The 17,972-nt window shown below is 39.2% G+C and overlaps 1 protein-coding gene across 4 annotated transcripts in view; it reads left to right on the top strand.

Annotated features, from left to right (window-relative positions):
• The first annotated feature begins 1,120 nt into the window (after positions 1–1,120).
• The window catches only part of LOC109474148 (protein TANC2-like), an 89,932-nt gene continuing 73,080 nt past the window's right edge, over positions 1,121–17,972 (top strand). For all 4 annotated transcript variants that reach the window (XM_019774358.1, XM_019774356.1, XM_019774355.1 and 1 more), the window contains exons 1-2: positions 1,121–1,280; positions 11,584–11,646. The gene's annotated coding sequence lies outside the window, so the exon portion shown is untranslated. The remainder of the gene's footprint in view (positions 1,281–11,583; positions 11,647–17,972) is intronic.

The following is a 17,972-nucleotide window of genomic DNA, read 5'->3' as shown; positions in this document are numbered from 1 at the left end:
CAAGAACAAGTGTGCCTGTATGCTCTCTGGTTATGGTTACCGCGTATCATACTTGTCTCAAAAAGTACTCAATCAACTGCAGGCTTCGCGTAATCTTGTCATGGCAACGGAAACTCACTTACATCGATTGGTTAAACTTCGGGTCAAGGTTTCGTCCCGAAGGGTCGCTCGCATTCAGATTCGGCTGATCTCTGTCGCAAGGATCATTGCCAATTATTGTACGGAGAAATCTCATTACAGAACTTATGGTCTTTGCAGTTTTGAGAATTCTTTAGCGACTGAGGACGGTAGGAATTGATTCTGTCGGCCCGAATGATGTCTCTTGCCAGGGAAGGCGGGCTAGGGAGGGCGGCCAGAGTTCTAGCGTGTGCGATCTAGGTGCGATCACTGGAAAAAAAAAAAAAAGCTCGAACGCTCCTGGAATGCCTGCGAATGAGACTAGTCGAACCTCCGATTATTTTACCGCCAAGTAGGATCCCCCCATGCAGACCCTCTCGCTTTTTACGTGACAACGTTGCCTCACCCGATTAGTTGCAGTACCGTTATCAATCGCTATCCGTCAGGTCGTGTGCCGCGCGCGTTATACTACAACTTCAGCGTTTTGCGACCCACGGAAAACGTACTTTCTCTGACCGTCTAAATCCCCTGGTAAACTATTTCCTTTATTTTGGCCAATTTCTACTATTTTTCCAGCGATCCGCGGAGCCTGGTAGAGGGTAGACAAGAAGTTGAAGAACACGAAATTGCGTCAGAAATATGTACTATGAAATGTAGTCTCGAGCTGTATATAAATTGGTCTACATGGGTGGGTATATGGGATAGACATGATCATGATCATAGCATATTAAATATCTCTGTCTTTGTATGTCAGGGGTAGCGTTATAGTACGTTAATAACACGTATAGCCTCTATAACATAGCCTCTTCCAGGCTTCGGGAATCAGAAAAATGTTTGTTTAGCCAATTTCTACTCTTTCCGGCCGATTCCCGAAGCCTACCGCAGGCTACTGAAAGTACATGCGAAAATGCGAAAGAAAGATGCAGTTCTGATATTGGCCGCATGGCGTCACGTCGGCATCATCAAAACAAGGCAGCGGCAGGGAGCGGTGCATGCTGGGAAGCCTCCCAGCTGTGAGAACCATTTCAGCAGTAGTCGGGAGGTGAGAAGGTGCAACTTGTGTTTTCCTTCGGCCTTTTCTGGATTTCGCCCAATTCTTCCCTGGAATTAGGACCGGCTTTGCCAGACGAGCTGTGGGAAGACCAGGACGAAGTTCCTATCAGGTGAGAACGCTAATCACCAAGCGTAGTCTGGCGGAATATCGCTGTTTTTTGTCGGGTGGTCCCGACAGGAGATAAAAACCAGGCGTGCTGGGCTCTGCAGGACACCCGAAAAAGACAACTTTTCGCTTCTACATTCCCAAGTTTTCCGAACGTTTCTGAGGACATTTGAGTGGTTCTTTTACCCGTTTGTCACCTATAGGTTCGTAAACTAGATTTGGAATCTTCACAAAGGAAAATGCGTGTAGTTTTGGGGCCATAATCCACGTTGTTCTCGAGAGTACTAAACATGTTTATACATATAGTGTGAAATTTAAATGGGACCGTTATGTTACACAATCAACCAATCCGAGAAAAATATAGTATAGCTCCTGGTAGAAAAACTAGTGTCTAGATCGCTTAGAGTGACAGTTTCCTTAGTTTATAATTAGTCTCAGATTTTTTCTGCTGCACTGATTGACAAGAATAATCGAAAGACCACAGTTGGAATGAGATAAACCCATACAGGAAGTCAGTTGTCTCCCGGTTTCCTGATTTTTATCTGGTTAGAAAATGAGAAATATTCTCCCGAACAAAACATGTGGAAACCCTCAGAAAATGTCAGAGGAAACATCTTAGCAACTATTTCCTGTTTTGGACTGAATTCGTGGGCTGCATAAGAATAATTTATTTGGGCTGACCACGAATAGACAGAATGTGAGAATGTGTGAAAAGATGAAAGATTGAAGGATGATTTACACTTACAGAATGGGAAAACGTAAACCATTTTATTTACCGATATATGTGTTGTTCACCCTCGATTCATGCTAGTAGCTTGGAAAAACATTTCGTGCTGACAACTGCTTTTTCTCGATAATGAATTCCAATTAAAATTACATTTTTTTGCTGCAAAGCCTCTAAAAACCCCCTATGGAGGCATAAGTTACATATTGAGGGAATACCATAATCCTCTAGCATACATGGTATAATGCGTCTTTCATGAATACAATTTTAACAAGATTAACTGATCTAAACAGAATCCACTTATTTTCATTCAATTTGCTTTTGTCAGTTTGTCTGCATTTGTAAGAAATACTTGTAAATATTTTCTTAAACTGTCAAAACTACAAATTATGGCATCGGTTTTAATTTTCCCTTTTTTTACTAAGGTTTTTCAACAATGCAACTCGTAGGAAGTCAATTGAAAGGGAGTATGGATTATTTTTAGCATGCAAACAAAAACACAAAGCTTTTGTTGTCCGCTTGCACTTGAAAGGTGATTCATGGTGTAAATATGCCCATGTGTTAGACCAGCAAACATGCCGTGAATGTACACTTGACTGGGTCGGACGACGTCACACATTCCACAACCTGCAGCTGTTAAATAACTGCATGCGATAAAAGAAAATGTAGCTTCAAAAGCAGCACCTATTTCTGTTCCCCACTCTGGGATCAAAATACACATATAAATTATAATATATGATTTTCAAGATTTGTTTGTAAAAATAATGTGATGTTGAACATATCAGATAGTGTTCCCTTCATAATGGCATTGCTATATTTGCTAGTACCGGTATTGTAGTGCAGCTAATGTTATACTAATTTACAATTATATTTTTATAGAGTGTTTCTTTCCTGTTTTCCCCAATGACTTTCATGATGTCTATCAAAATTTGCCAGATTTGCAGGCCCACGCCCCATTGCACCCACTACTTTATAAAATTTTCCCTCTGTCATAAGAATGTGGTGTTGGAGATTTTCTTAATCAGACTTGTGTATCTAGAGAAGGCTGAACTTCCAATTTTGCATGTAGATTTTAATGTAAATTTTCTACCAAAATGCAATTTTGCATGTAACCGGATTTTTGAGCCCCGCCACTGGTGTTTTTTTTTTGAGAGAGAGTTGTTCCAATTTGAGATTGAATCAGGCATTTGATTCATCTGTATGCTGTCAACAGCTAGGGCATGTTTCTGGATTCGGGACGGCGACGTTAGGTTAAAAGTCAACCCATTATGGATTCCCTTTTAAGGCGAATCATTTTCGTGGCAGTAATCGGAGGACAAATACTTTAGTACGGAAAAAAAACCCTAGTGTCGCGTTATAATGACTGTCAGTGAGATCCAATGTGACACTCATTGGATACCAGCAAAGCTTTTTATGCAATCAAACTGGATATGTACATATAACAATAGTCTAGAGACAAAATAGACTATCTGTGGACTACATATAAATCACGATTATCACATTATTTCTTTCAAGTTGTGGCATTTCCGATTTTTATAACAGTTTTAGCATGACTTTTGAAACTGTGACTCAACCAGGTAACATTTGAAGTACAGATTTTTCAGAATTGAGATTGTCGTATTTTTTTCTGCATGCAAAATACTTCACAGGGACTTCTGTATGGATGGCATCCAAAACATAATGCCTTGTTCCTGGTCGATATGCCAAGCACTCGGGTTGGCGGGGCAGGTGAAATGGATACTTCTGCAAATGTTGTCCCTTCATCCAGAGGTCACCAGACAAAGAAGTCATTCTCTGTAGAGGTTCAGATCTGTACGAGAATGTTTTACTGTAAAGAAAGTTTCAAAAACATTTAGCAAGATTCTAGAAACCCCATATTTTTCTCCCTTTATAAGTAGGCATGATGGTTATGCATGATGACTGCTTTTGGGTACGAATGCTTGTTGTACGTTGAAAATGAGTATTAGTGTTCTTTTACCCCCACCTTGTTTTGAACACTCTAGTGCAAACAACCAATGACCTTTGACCAAAATATGGGGCTTGCCCGAACTTGTACTCATGTTCATCCTTAAAGCTGTTCATATTTAAAAACTGCCCAAGACATTTTTAATGTTGGTATTAGAAAACTAAATACTGACTTTGACAGGAAATGTTTTGAACAGTTAGTTGATAGTTTTTTAATCATTTTCTCAGACCTATAAACTCCAGCTACAGTGCTCTCAAAGCTTTGTTGCTATCATTTTCATCCTTAGTAGAAGGTACATATAACTTTTGTGAAAACAAGTAAAAATTTGTACTTCAGGAGACAAAAGAGTTTTTGTATTGCTGCACTTGTTTGTTGTCTCAACGTGTTTACGTGTTGTTTACAAATCCATTTTTTGTGCAGAGTTACAAAACCTACCACTTGGAATGCTTTAAGGCAACTGTCAATATACTAAGATACCTGATAACATTATACATTATGACGTCTAAACTGACAGAGTTGATAACTGTTGATTGTCTCAGTCGACCGTTCTTTAATCACTTTTCCTATAATTATCACCACTATTGGAGAAGAGATAATTTGATTAAGATGGGCAATAGCGCCAGATTGGAGAAAACATCAAAGGAAATTATCTGGTAGTGCCGACTGACAGATTTCATTGATTGGGAGATATCGGTCTCTGTGTACAGACCAGTCATGTTTCAGTCAGGTTTCAGTGATGATGAAATCCTGTTGGGGTATTCCATTTAAAAATTATGAGAGGGTAAAACAAGAATGACTTGCAATGGTTTGGTAGAAGTCATACTAATATACAAGTCATATTGATATTAGGAACCTGAAGTTTTGATATGCCCTGAATAAAAGATGAGTGAAGGAAAATATACAAATTTGATATTGACCAATAGAGTGCAGGGTGTGTAAAATATTTATCTTGTATCACCCCTATGACCTAGATATGAATAGAATAGTCTGTTGAAGAAAGGCAAGACCCAAGAGAACCAGGGATATTTGAAAGGGTACATTTAAATTTAGCAATGCTTGTCCCAAGATACTACTACATCAGTCCGAAGGCTGGGGGTCCTACAAGGAATTTTTGCTGCAGACACTCTTTTCTCTTGTTCAACACAAGCAAGCAAAAGAGAGAGCCAACAGTAAGCACTGAGGATGGCACCCAGGCTACTTGCTATATAAAATCTAGTAAAAAAAATTAACGTGTGTGTATTATGATAATACAATCACTTGGATGTATAGCTTACTTTGCAAAACAATCTCTTTCCAGTTTACGTATATACGTATCTATCATCATACTTGCATATAGCCTGGATGCCAGACCCATAGCACACTGGACACAAAGTATCTCAGTGAGCACAGGAGATACTTTGTGTCCAGTATGCTATGGGTCTGGCATCCAGGCTAACTTGCATAAAGATACCGAAGCTATTTTCCATTGGCCATGCAGGTTAAGTATGATGGGCACGTGCCTCAATTTACCGCATAGCTATTTAGAGATGGCAAAGTACAGAAGCGCTTAATTCAGATTTACATAGGAATGAGGACATTATTCGGTTGGCCATGGTATCCCTGTCTCACACATGGGGTGTGCCAGGGATTTTACGTCTTCACACATCCGCAGAGTTCCTTCTCAGTACTAAGAATTGCAAGAAGTTGATGCGTTACTGTAAGTCGTCAAACCATCACGGCGTTTTATTCCTTGGTATGAAGGAAAGGGTGGTTTTGAATTTGCGGTTGAAACAGTTATGTCTGTAGTATACTACAATAGTCAGTCATACAATCTAGACATACAGTATTTGTGATGTCATGAATTTGCGATCAATCACTGAAAACTGGGAAAATAAAAACCACTCAGAAAGTTTCATCATTTACAGTAGCCTAACATGTAGGATGACAGCTTTGATTACGGTTCTCAGTGTCTGGTCCCTGTCATTAGGCCTGGTGAGGTGCAGGCATGAGTCGGGATGAGTCAGACCTGGAGTGTTTCCTGTTATGGTGCAGGCAGTCTGGCACTCTTCACATTTACGCAGGCAAATTTTGGTATTGTGTCAGCATGCTTCAAGTCCAGCACTTGATTATATTTCACAAGATTCTGAAGTAACAGTTTGATGCTGATGGTTCGATACCATATGTTGAGGTCACCAATGATTGAACATATATAATGTAATGATACTAATATGGAATGAAGTAACAGTCAGATGGTAAATACAGGAAACCAATATCTAATATTCTACCAAACCAAATTACCGACGTTTCACTGATCCTATCTGGAATATTACATGTTGGAAATTAGATCACAAGCTAAAGGGCTGACTGAATGGTTTTATTTCAAGTTACCGTATATGTGTACAGTATTGTCTGTAACAGACACTTGTAATGGTACTCTTCAAGCAGAGGTTGGTGGGGAAGATTGTGACCTGATAAAATCTATACTCAACACCTGTGGTTGTGCATTGTTGATATTGCAGTATGTGTTATTTTAAAATCATTATAAAGGTTTTTGTTGAGCAGAAAGAGAGGGGAATCGTTAAGGGTTGGAGAAATGGATTAGTTGATCGATAAGGCCAGATTCTGAAGACGGTGGTTGTAGTTGGTGATAATTACTGAGTCTCTTCATCCATAGCAGGCCACGATGTGAGTGGGAAATTCATTTTTAGATGAAAAGTTATGGTTTGAAATGTGTGACATCCTGGCGGGATGTTATTTACCTTGTGCATGTTGTACATTACACGGTTCTGTGCACACAGACTGAAGAATTATCCTAAATCACCTTTCCTTGCCTCCAGGGAAAACAAAATGCACTGATTATCAGGCCCAAGGTTGTCTGTTAAGTGCCATCGGTTTTTCTATAATTAGAAAAAAAGGATTTGAAGAACTATTCTTCTATAAAACAACCAAAGGGATCTATAAATTGCACTGTTGATTGTGAATATATTTTAGAAGGATGGGATTTTAATTGTTACTGATTGTCCCTCAGTATATTATAAGGGCAATTTACATATTTTTTGCTAGATACATTATCAAATAATAGCCTGGTTGCCATATGGAATATTGAATAAGGACAAAACAAATTAGAGCTTTAGTGCAATCATCAATGAATCCAAGTGTCAAGGGTATGAAATATTACCCATCATGTGCATACTAGGCATGAAATTCAATTTGCTTGACACTCACATATCAGTGCCAGTCTGCAGTCATACATATATGTATTTGGGCCAAACTTCACACATGAATTGTGATGATTTTCTTTATTATGTGAGAATTGCTCTGATACGGGATTTGGTACGCATTTGCGATGTTACGGCGTTGAGTTTGCATATCTGTATTTTACACATGGCTGTTGTACGAAAGGCTTGTAATTCGCCAATTATACTTTCTGACCCAGAACGCCTGTTTTTGATAGATGACTGTCATTAAAGTCTTAACTGTGACCTCCCTCCAGTTTGTTGAGATTCATCTCATAGTGACACTGACTGTTATTAAGGAGCCAAAGAAGATAGAGAATATCAGACATATACTGGACTTGATTGACTATTATGAAAAAGAAAAACCAGGCCTTATGTTTATTTCCGACTATAAAAAATCATGATAATATTACACGGGATTTCATTTTGGAATCATGAAATTTCTTAACATTGAGCCTCAGTTTTTAGCTTGGGTGAAAGTCTTATGCAACAGTGTTACAAATGCTGGATAGTGAGTGTGTGTCCGCTGTATTTGCATCATGGAGTTAGACAAGGCTTAGCCCCTACCTATTCATTATTGCAGTAGAAATATTCACCATAATGTGGGTCGTAATAATAATTTGACTGGCCTGCATGTCCGTTCTTAGAAAGTCTACCTAAATTTCACATGTTTCAATTTTGCCCCTACTCTAGCATCATTCCCTCTCTTGAGAGAGATGCTACAGAGCCTGAGGATTTCAGTTGAAAGGTGCATTTTTTACACAGTACAAGTCTACAGGGCACCAGAGACTGCTGGAGGTTTTTCACCAGGGTGTTATTTACACCTACACAACACTCATAGTTCTGACATGACATCATTGTCTCTTTCCTTGTAGTATTACGTCTTGGGGGGGGGGGCTCTCTTCGGGCCTTTAAACTTAAAGTTCAGTAAGTAATAATATCCTTTCAGCCAGCTCAACAAAATGTCAAAGTAGTGAAAGCTTGTTGTTTGTAACTGTAGAAATTAGCAGAAAGTCATGCAAGGTGATGTTTCTTAATGCAAAATAAATTGCCTTGAGAAGTGAGATACCTTAAATCTTTTAGTTACCGTATTAGTCATGTAGTGACTTACGTAAGGAACTAGACAAAGTAGCTATCACTGATTGTCAATGTCAAGGTTCTTGAAATTGTGGAATAGCAAATATTAAGGTGATGTAATAACTATAGGTTTAATATGATATCTCTTAGTTATTAGTGACTTGGAAGACAAAGTAGCTATCATTGAGTACGAGTGTCAGGGTTCTTGAAATTGCAGAATAGTGATTTAATAACTAAGAGGTTTGATATATTACATCTCTAGTGACACTGACTTACATAAGAACTTGGAAGACGAAGTAGCTATTACTGAGTATGAATGTCAAGGTTCTTGAAATCGCAGAATAGCAGAAACACTACAGGGGATCTTTTAAATACCCGCTATAGTGCAGCTACCATGTATAATAATTATGGAGCTTGCTGAGTTCCAAAATCCAAAGTTAAACACTCATTTATCTTCAGATTGCTATGAAATATTTATGATATAGTTTTTTCTCTATCTGAAGAGTAATTAATAAATGGGCATTGATTCTGTATACCTACCCCTAAGGCCATTTTAGGTTTTATGTGAAACTGTCGATACAGTCGGAGAAAGATACATGTTTACGGTGAACCTCGTTCATCAATGTCAAGTCCAGACTTGACCGATGTATTGATTGTACAGTAAGACTGTGTGTATTGTAATTGTATGGCAATGATGCATTTGTATCAAGATGTCAAATTTTATCTTAATTTTATATCACAATACAAAATGTTCTAATACATGTATATGCTAAAATTTATATTACAATACAAGAATGGGTAGTGCAGTAACATTTTGATATGAATCATGATGAAAGTTTCAGTAAAAACAGGTCTGTCCCTAATAGCTTCTTAAATGTTTGTTGATCCCACTCATTTGGGGGTGGGGGGTAGTTTGGTGCTCACAAAACTAGGGGGTCCTGGCCTGCATGTTCCCCCAAGAGATTTTCCTTGAGTAAATTTTTGTTGTTGAGTCTTGTCAAGTTTATGAAAATAATTTTTTCTTGTTGTCAAGTTTAAATTTTAAATTTTTGTACAGACGGTGAAATTTTTGTTTGTCCGTGGATAGATGGATGTTCCTTATCGTCTTTTCTATTGTGGTATTTTTCACTATTGTAGATAGTATTGTATCGTATTGTTTTTTTTATTGTTTTGTTTATTTACCCGTCACCTAAGTTATCTCTTATTTATCCGATTGATTTGAATTGTTAATCACGTTAAGAAGGGAGGCCTCCTCATAAGCATTTTATGCTTCCGGCCTCCCTGCACTGTTACATTTCATTTATATTTTCTTGTATTTGTATTGTTACATTTTGTTTTAAAGTGCGAATAAACTGAACTGAACTGTAGGGACAGGTCCTGGAGACATCCCTGCTGGCTTCTCACCAAATACTCATCAGCCAGGAATGCCCCTCAGACTAGCGCTGGCAGCCTGACAAAAGAAGATTATAGCAAGAATGCAGTCTTATCCACCTGTGACCTGTTCTGTCCCTTCCATTATTTTGGTTCAAGTACCTTCTAGTATTTCCTTCCAAACTGGCTGACTTCCAGTCGTATATTCACACTGTCTGAGACTGTAGGGATGAGATGAAAGAACCAGACATTCTCAGTTGTAACATGTAATATGGCTGTGTTCTAACCAGCTTGAATTTTTTCCCGTGGTCTGAATTTTGTTTGACGTAACATCATGTGGAGAACCATATGTGAGACAACCCCCAAAAATGTTGAAATCTTGACCGTCCGTAATGACGATATTTCCTGCATTTTGATGGGCAAATTTCGCTGTTACGTGTTAGGTTAAGCTTAGTTTAGTGACATCTCTTCTCATATCTTGACAATGACATGCCAGTTTTTGTCAATCAAAGATGACGGATTGACGAATGCTGGTAAGAACACTGATATGGACATTTGATGTTATGAGGGAATATATAGTACATGTAATAGCCAAAAAGAAATATTTTCATCGCTTGATCAACATGTAATAATAAATATTGCATTACATGACCCCCGCCTTACATTACATTACTCCTGATTTAGGTATCATATTGTAACAAGTCTAATATACATCAGGTTCATGTATTGTTTATAGTTATTGGGGCATGATACATTATGATGTTTATCAGAAGAAGATTCCAGGGATTTAACGAGTGTTTCGTTAATGAAGATTCTTAATAAACAAACGATCCATCACAAACACAAACAAATTACAGAATATTCCAGATTATTCGTGATGTCTCGATCAAGATATACATCTACATATCATCAAGAAAAGAATCCCGAGTGAAGACTGTATAAGAAATATTCTGCCAGCATTTCCAAGTTTAAAGGCATCTATGATATAAGGCAAAACAAAAATATTCTGGATGAGGACGTCTATCAGATATTTGCATTTATTGCAATTTTGTAGCACATTTTCGTAATTATTTCATAATTAAAGCATTTGAAATAGCACCAAAACAAGCTATGTTAGGCGTGTCTTTTTATTTTTTGGTACCACCCTTAAATAGCTCGAACCTACGATCTACAACCAGCAACCGTTTTCTGTCACCAGTATCGCCTTTTTGCCTCACAGATATCACTATGCTATGGGATAGGTTTGATATAATGTCCTTGGTTTCATTTAACTTAATAAAAAATGACTCGAGGATTGACTATCAAACTCCAGTTTAGCTGCCCTGAAATTGCATTGGGTCCTGTTAAAGAGAAGAAGATATATTTTGGTTTCCCATCAGATAGACGGCAACCACAGTAGATAGGCGACCTGTGGCCTGTTTTATTCCCATGGTCAGATGTTCAGACAGATAAGAGACATGGTCCCTGTGCCTGGCAGTAGGACTGCCCAGTATTTGACTTGACTGTGCAGGAGGCCATTGGTGTACACAGTGTTTGGCTAGACAAGCATTTCCAAGTCCTCACGGGTATATCCGTGGGAAAAAACGTGGGCATCTATATTCAGACTTTTATTTCACCACTCAGGGGTAGAGATATGCCTTTAGCATGTGTCACTTAAGTGCTACACAAGGCCAAGTACTTCTTGAATGTGGTATGTTTTCGAACTTATCAACAGTAAAGAGTATGCAGAGCCACGTTCATTTGCAGCTGCACTTTGATGGATATGTTGTTTTCCATGTTTTTTGTAAACATGTCAGGTGCTTCAAAACAGCACTGAGGCAGTGTTTCTTTCCCTTTGCAGTTTTGTATGTTTTTTTCTTCTAGGCTCTTGAAGTAGTACAAATACTGTATGTATGTATCTTTGTGCTGACATTCAATGATTGTTTTGTGATACAAGTGCATGATTGTTTTACAGGACTCAAGTGACTTTCTACAACTACGGTTTCAAGTCAGAACCACAAGAAGTGTACCCATTCAGGTAAGCTACATTTTGTTTTGCACCAGGGGTGCTGTAGAATGTGGCAGTGTATCTAGAGAGAAGTATTTTCCAGGGGTCAGCGTAGGGAGAATAGCCCAGATTGTGTCTAGCCTGTATTTACACTGAAAACATTTTCACATGTCCCAGTTCTGGCCATGGTTGCCACCATTTCCTCTGAGCTCTCAGATCACGGTGGAACTAGCCGACAGACCGGATTCCACCAGCTGAAACCCACTGGCAAAAACACTTGTTACTGTCCATATCCAGAAATATATGACCTCATCCTGCTGGCTTCCTGTCTCAGACCAACACAGACCAAGCTCATGTTATGTTTATAGTTCTTTAAATCGTTTCTTTTTGTGTGCCTGTCAATGTAAATAGCCGAAGGGTGCCCCCTTGTCAACAAAGACCAGTGTACATGTTTCTTCCAATTGAAATTTAACTGTGCTATAATCACTTGTGGTCCATCATTATTGGCCATTATCAGTGTAATTATCAGGACAAAGCCCAGGGTACATGTCCCCCTTGTTTGCCCCCCTCCCCTGAGGTTTTCTCTGACAGTTGCACAACCTCTTGTATTTCTACCCCTCCTGTTGGTGGTAGATTTGTTGTTGTAGACTCTCTAGAATTATCAGGGTAATTACCAGAATCATCATGTCAAAGCCCAGAGGACACCTTCCCCTTGTTTGTCCCCCTTTCCCCTCAGGATTTTCTCTGACAGTTGCACTACCTCTTGTATTTCTACCCCTCCTGTTGGTGGTAGATTTGTTGTTGTAGACTCTCTATGTCGAAGCCCAGAGGACACCTTCCCCTTGTGTGTCCCCCTTTCCCCTCAGGCTTCTCTGACTGTTGCATCATCTCTTGTATTTCTACCCCTCCTGTTGGTGGTAGATTTGTTGTTGTAGACTCTCTCCAGAATCCCAGCAATGTTGTTGGAACCATAACAGGCCCTATGTCAGCAGGATGGTAATGGGAATCTGTACACACAGGCTCAGGGGCTGACAGTGGTGGTTAGGCCTCTGGGTCTCCTGTCCCAGTCTGGGCATCTGGAGATCTGTACATTGTATGAGGGTTAGGGTCAAAAGTAACTGAATACTATCCGTGAATAGTTTCATCACATTCCCTGAAACTGTGTAGATATATAAAAGCTTTGCGCTTGGGAAAGTATCTATTGCAGCAACACCTGTGCAGTGCAATGTGAACCTGTCAGAATTGCCCTGAGGAAGGTAAAAGTCGGTCACAGAAATGTCGGCTCAGTAAATCTCTTGGTTCGAATGAAAGCTCATCTGTGTTGGTAGAATCCATAGTTATATAGAGTTCGAACTTGTTCCAAGGTTGAAGGGATCGGCCGAAAATTTATGGTGAGTTTCCTTTGTGTTGGAACAAGTTCAAACTCTATAACTATAAAATCTCTTGGTTGTGTAAAAAGTTGTGTCTTGGTTGTCTCTTTATACACCTCCCTTGACTGATTCCAGTTTTACCCTTCTTGTGCCAGTCTTGATGAAAATAATTGCCCTAAACCATCATACCATAAATGTGTAAGATGTACATGAAACAGTTGATTGTATTGTTTTCGCCTGACAAGGTGCTTAAAGGGCATTCATCTCAAGTTCCCACCAAGGTCAAGTTCCCTGGAGTCTGAAGGTGACGGATTTTCAGTCTTGTGTGATGAGGCAACCTCGTGGGCGTAGCCTTGATTTAGACCTTAAGACATTGTTGGTTTTGTCTAGGGACATGTCTGATATATACAGGTTCAACTTCAATCAAAAAACACCAGCGATACAGACACAAGGTTTTGTGAAGCAAGGCTTCGTTTTACTCTACTAATGCAAAAAATGTGTCCCAAAGTTTGTTTTTATGTATACAGCGGCTTTTATTCAAAGAACAGCATCTTGGTAGCATTTGTCAGATTGGTAGTAATGTGTCATTATTTGTGTTAAACAGTTCAAGTCCATGACCTCCTTGCTAGTTCTTACATTCCAAAGTTAACATGACTTGTACCAGGACAGGATGTTTTGTTTGGATATTGCTGTATGACATTTCGAAATCCTTTTATCCCGAAGGTAGTACAAAGTCAGCACAAATACTGAGATGATTGGAAGGGAAGTTATTTTATTGGATTAGATGGGCTTGAGTTAACGGCAAGTCCTTTATGTACAACAACTCAAGGCCTTCCAAGCTCCACATGTAAGTGAATTGTTGACTTCATGTTCAGTTTTCACTGAGTACAACTGAAGCCATGCTGTGGATTTCAGCTGAATGTTGTTATGCCAAAGGTTTGGCAGTTCTCATGCGCAGCTATCAGGAGGCCATCGGTTGAGCTGGTATTCTAGCAATGCCAAACAGTCTGTCTTAGAGCTATATCCTTTAAAGTTCTTGAAAAGGGTCACAGTGAACAATTGGGTCAGTTGAAGACCCACTGATATCAATAAATTGGAAGATTATTCAAGATAGTAACTTATAGTAGTTATACTTTCATAACCATCTCTTCCTGAGATTCAGAATTACAGCGTTGTTTAGTCTCTAAAAAGGTATGCTATGTAGGATGTGCTTCTATAAGACACCAGTACTAACAGTACATGTACATGTAGCCATGTTTGGTGCATCAGCGTTCGGAAATGTGCCTTCTAACTGTCGTCATTACCAAAGATGGGGGTTTAGAGAAGTATGTAAACTCTGTGCCCAGCTAATGGGGAGTTTACAAACAAGCCAGGGTCTTCTCTTGTGTCTGTACCAATGTTTAGCGGCGATCATGCAAACGTTATTGTTTACTGGGTGGAGTTCGTGTTGTTTACTGTGGATACAATGTCACTTTTGTCTATAACCTTGACTTTTACGTGTTATACTATAGGGCGTGGGTGGCCATGGCTTTGGGGCAAAACCCTCTCATTTCCAAAAGCACAAAAGATCTATGACATCTTGGTGGGAAAGTCTAATCTCAAAGCAGATGTCTGGCGGCAAAAGTATTACGTGGCCATCTAGAGAGTCCTCAGCTACCCAGGTGGCAATTGGTAACTGTCTGGCAAATGGATACTGCCTGGCCAATTTGATACTGTCTTTTTGCAGTGACCAGAAGATCTGCTTGGAGATCAGGAAAAGTCCTGTACAATAAACCCCATGTTAATAATAGCCAGGTACATTGTAGACACTCCACCCCCCCACCAACATTCTTGAATACGTCCTCATTATAAGATTTGAGGAGGAATCCTGAATAACAGTTTACACAGTTCCAAATCCCCGTGGTGGGTTGGATAGCGGACACCTGGTAGGTTCTCACATGGACAGGAATCAGAGCTGGCAGATCATTGCCATTCCCAGCTGACTCAGCCCACGTTGTGAATCGGACACCCTCAGTGTACACCCAGGCACTATTGTAATGCTGCCCCTTACACCTGTAGGCAACGGATTAACTCAAGAAGGGACAAGAATGTGAGGGGGAGGCCTGGACGCCTGGTATTTTGCTGATTTTTTGGTAAAAGGTTTACAGTTTATAACGTTTATTCAGAAAATTAGCTTTGCAGCATCTACAACAAGCTGAATAACACTGATTTCTACAATCATTACGTGGCGAATAAAAATTAACATTACATACTAAACACAGAAAAACACAAACAAAGCTATACAGAATGCCTCACTATCAGTATGGGCACTAAAGTAAAAACAAGAACGTCGTACTGCAAGGAACCATACAGGACTGTATAGAGAAAGAATGTGGACTCAAAATCTTTGGCTTTATGATTATCTTGAGAGATATAATTGGCTTGTTATCCTACTGGAATGTAGGTCTGTTTATGTTGTATAGAATGATAGATTGACCTACTTGAAGGGTACATATTGGGGCTTTGTTGTACAGAATAGAAGTACATAATTGTGCATTGTGTATACTGTATGTTACCTAACAAATGGTTGAGGGTCAATTCCTTTTATCTAAACATGTCGGAGTTTGACTCATCTGTAGCGAACTTACAAATGCACATTGTAATTTGTATATTATTGGCCCTATGTACATGTACTTACACATCCAGTCAATACATGTACATACAGTACTCTACCAGCATATACAGTACCACCTCATAAGTCTTGTAGCTTCACTGAATTAGCATTTAGAAAATATTGTGTTGAAAAAATGAATCCGATGAAGTATAAGCAATATTTATCTTCCTAAATGCAGAGTAATTGAGACTCGTGACATAATGCTGCTTTTTTTCAGTACTGGTTTTTCTCTAAATAATGGTGGTTTATCTCGGTATTAGCGTGGTACAAATTACAGGTGTTGTCTCGTGTGACTGAGAAAGTGTGAAGGGGGTGGGGGGTTGATGTCTGTTTTCTTTTGATTATGGACCATAAACATTACCTTGTTTTAGTCAGAAAGGTGCTCTTGTACATCAAAATTTCTATGTTGTGTGGCCTTTTTTAAAAGAGATCTTATTACCATCATATTTCAATACATGTGTTGTTTTTTCTCTAGTTGTTGAGCTTGCAATATTCAGACACCTTAACCGAAATATGCTGTGTAGAAGGTGACAACTCTTCAATGTTCAGATTTATTTATTTTTCTCTTTGAAGAACAGAAGGTGCATACATGAGAGTAATGACTGTATCAGATGTGATATCTTATTTGTATTCCAGTCACTCTTTCAGTATAATCCGCGTCTTTGCATAAGGGGCTAAACGTAATGGGCTATAGATCATTTCAAATTACCTGGATTTCACAAAACAAAGTTACACTCAGCTCCTATTATATTAATGGCAGCCACTAATGTATGTGAACTTCAGCTCTGACGATTTTGTTATTTGCTGCATTTTAGTGTGTACATTTTATAACCTGAAAGTTTTTCTGGTTGTCTTCTTTGTGTTTCATTCCCGGCAGGTATTTGATGATTCGGCACTTTGTCTAATTGATACCCTGAGCTTGTAGCGTTACTCAGGCGTTGCTGCAGGCCATACTTACCTGTCAGACTTCAGTAGAACTGAGCCTTTGATGTGGTGAAAAATTACAAGGTGGCTTCCTGGGGTAGCCAGTCACCAGTCACAAAGAAGATACACGTCTTTGCAAAGATTTTTTGAAGGGTGTGTCTCTTGCATTGCGTTGTCTTTGGATTGAATTATTATGATGGTTTTGACCATGAACTTACAATGCTGTGAAATGCCTCTTTTCCCCAGGCCTCCTAAATAAATGCAAAATTATGCCCCAGGCAAACTTACATCAATTAACGGTATCTTTCTGGGTTCTAGCCAGCGCCCATTTTCCCTGTCAGTTACCACAAGTTTGTGGTGTGTGACGGCAAAATTTTAAAACCAACCCGTCCAAAATTGATAATATATCTTGGGTGAAAATATGAAAACATCCAAAGGACAACCACTCTCAACCCCATTATTGGCCTCAACCCAATGATTGGCCTCAAAATATGGGAAATTGCATTTTTTTGGAAGACTTGAAAATAAAAATCCCCCCCCCCTCCCTACACCATGATTTTGGGCTGGCTAGAGCCTTGCTTCTTGCTTAGAACATTCCCATCATGCCATGTGGCCGAGCCTATCTGAAGTTCCGACATTGTCCTTGAGAACACTGGCTGTGTTATCATCAACCAAGGCTAAACCTAATCATGCCCAGAGTCCGCTCATTCCACCAACACAGTTGTAACATTGCTCAAGTCAATGACTTGACCCTCCTTCAAGGATGGGGAGTCTGAAAATTGAAAGCCTGGCACAGGTCAATAAGCCAATTAGAATGGGCTGTGATAAAGTCAGAGCTAGCTTTCACCCACTAGCTAACTCCTGTATGGCAGCATGTAGTGTAGCCAAGGTTGGCAATCAGGCAGTTATTTCAAATCTGCACCTTCATTCAGGATAGAGCAAAGATCAGCAAAGTGGGGCCTCTTCTTCCCGTAACTTTGATATACAGCGCATTAACTGTTAGAGCTCGGTAATAAAAATTTCACATGCGGTGGCAACTTAATAGACCTAAATTACTGTTGGTTGAAGGTCAAATATTATGTTCCTGAAGAGAAATATTACAGGGATTATTTGGTAACCTGATTTAAGTTCGGTTAGAAAGTTAACTTTTGGGGTCTATAAAGTATGATATGTCTCCCAAAGTCAGTAAGTTAGAGAAAATGTATTTTTTATGGATCAGATAAAAAAGGTAAGGACATACAAGAAATGAATGATGGACAAATCATACAGTTATGGAAGATCAAATATAGCTGAGATGTTGACAAGAATGCTAACAGATGTGAGGTTAGAAAGGTTGCATCTACACATGTATGTATGTAAACCATGTCACTAAGTAAGGCCTACATGCTGGTAGGAGTTTAATAATCACT

Source organism: Branchiostoma belcheri, unplaced genomic scaffold, assembly GCF_001625305.1.
Source record: "Branchiostoma belcheri isolate BF01 breed outbred unplaced genomic scaffold, Haploidv18h27 scaffold30, whole genome shotgun sequence".
Taxonomy (NCBI): Eukaryota; Metazoa; Chordata; class Leptocardii; order Amphioxiformes; family Branchiostomatidae; genus Branchiostoma; species Branchiostoma belcheri.
Note: the sequence above shows the minus strand (reverse complement) of the source record. Positions and strands in the feature narration are given on the sequence as shown.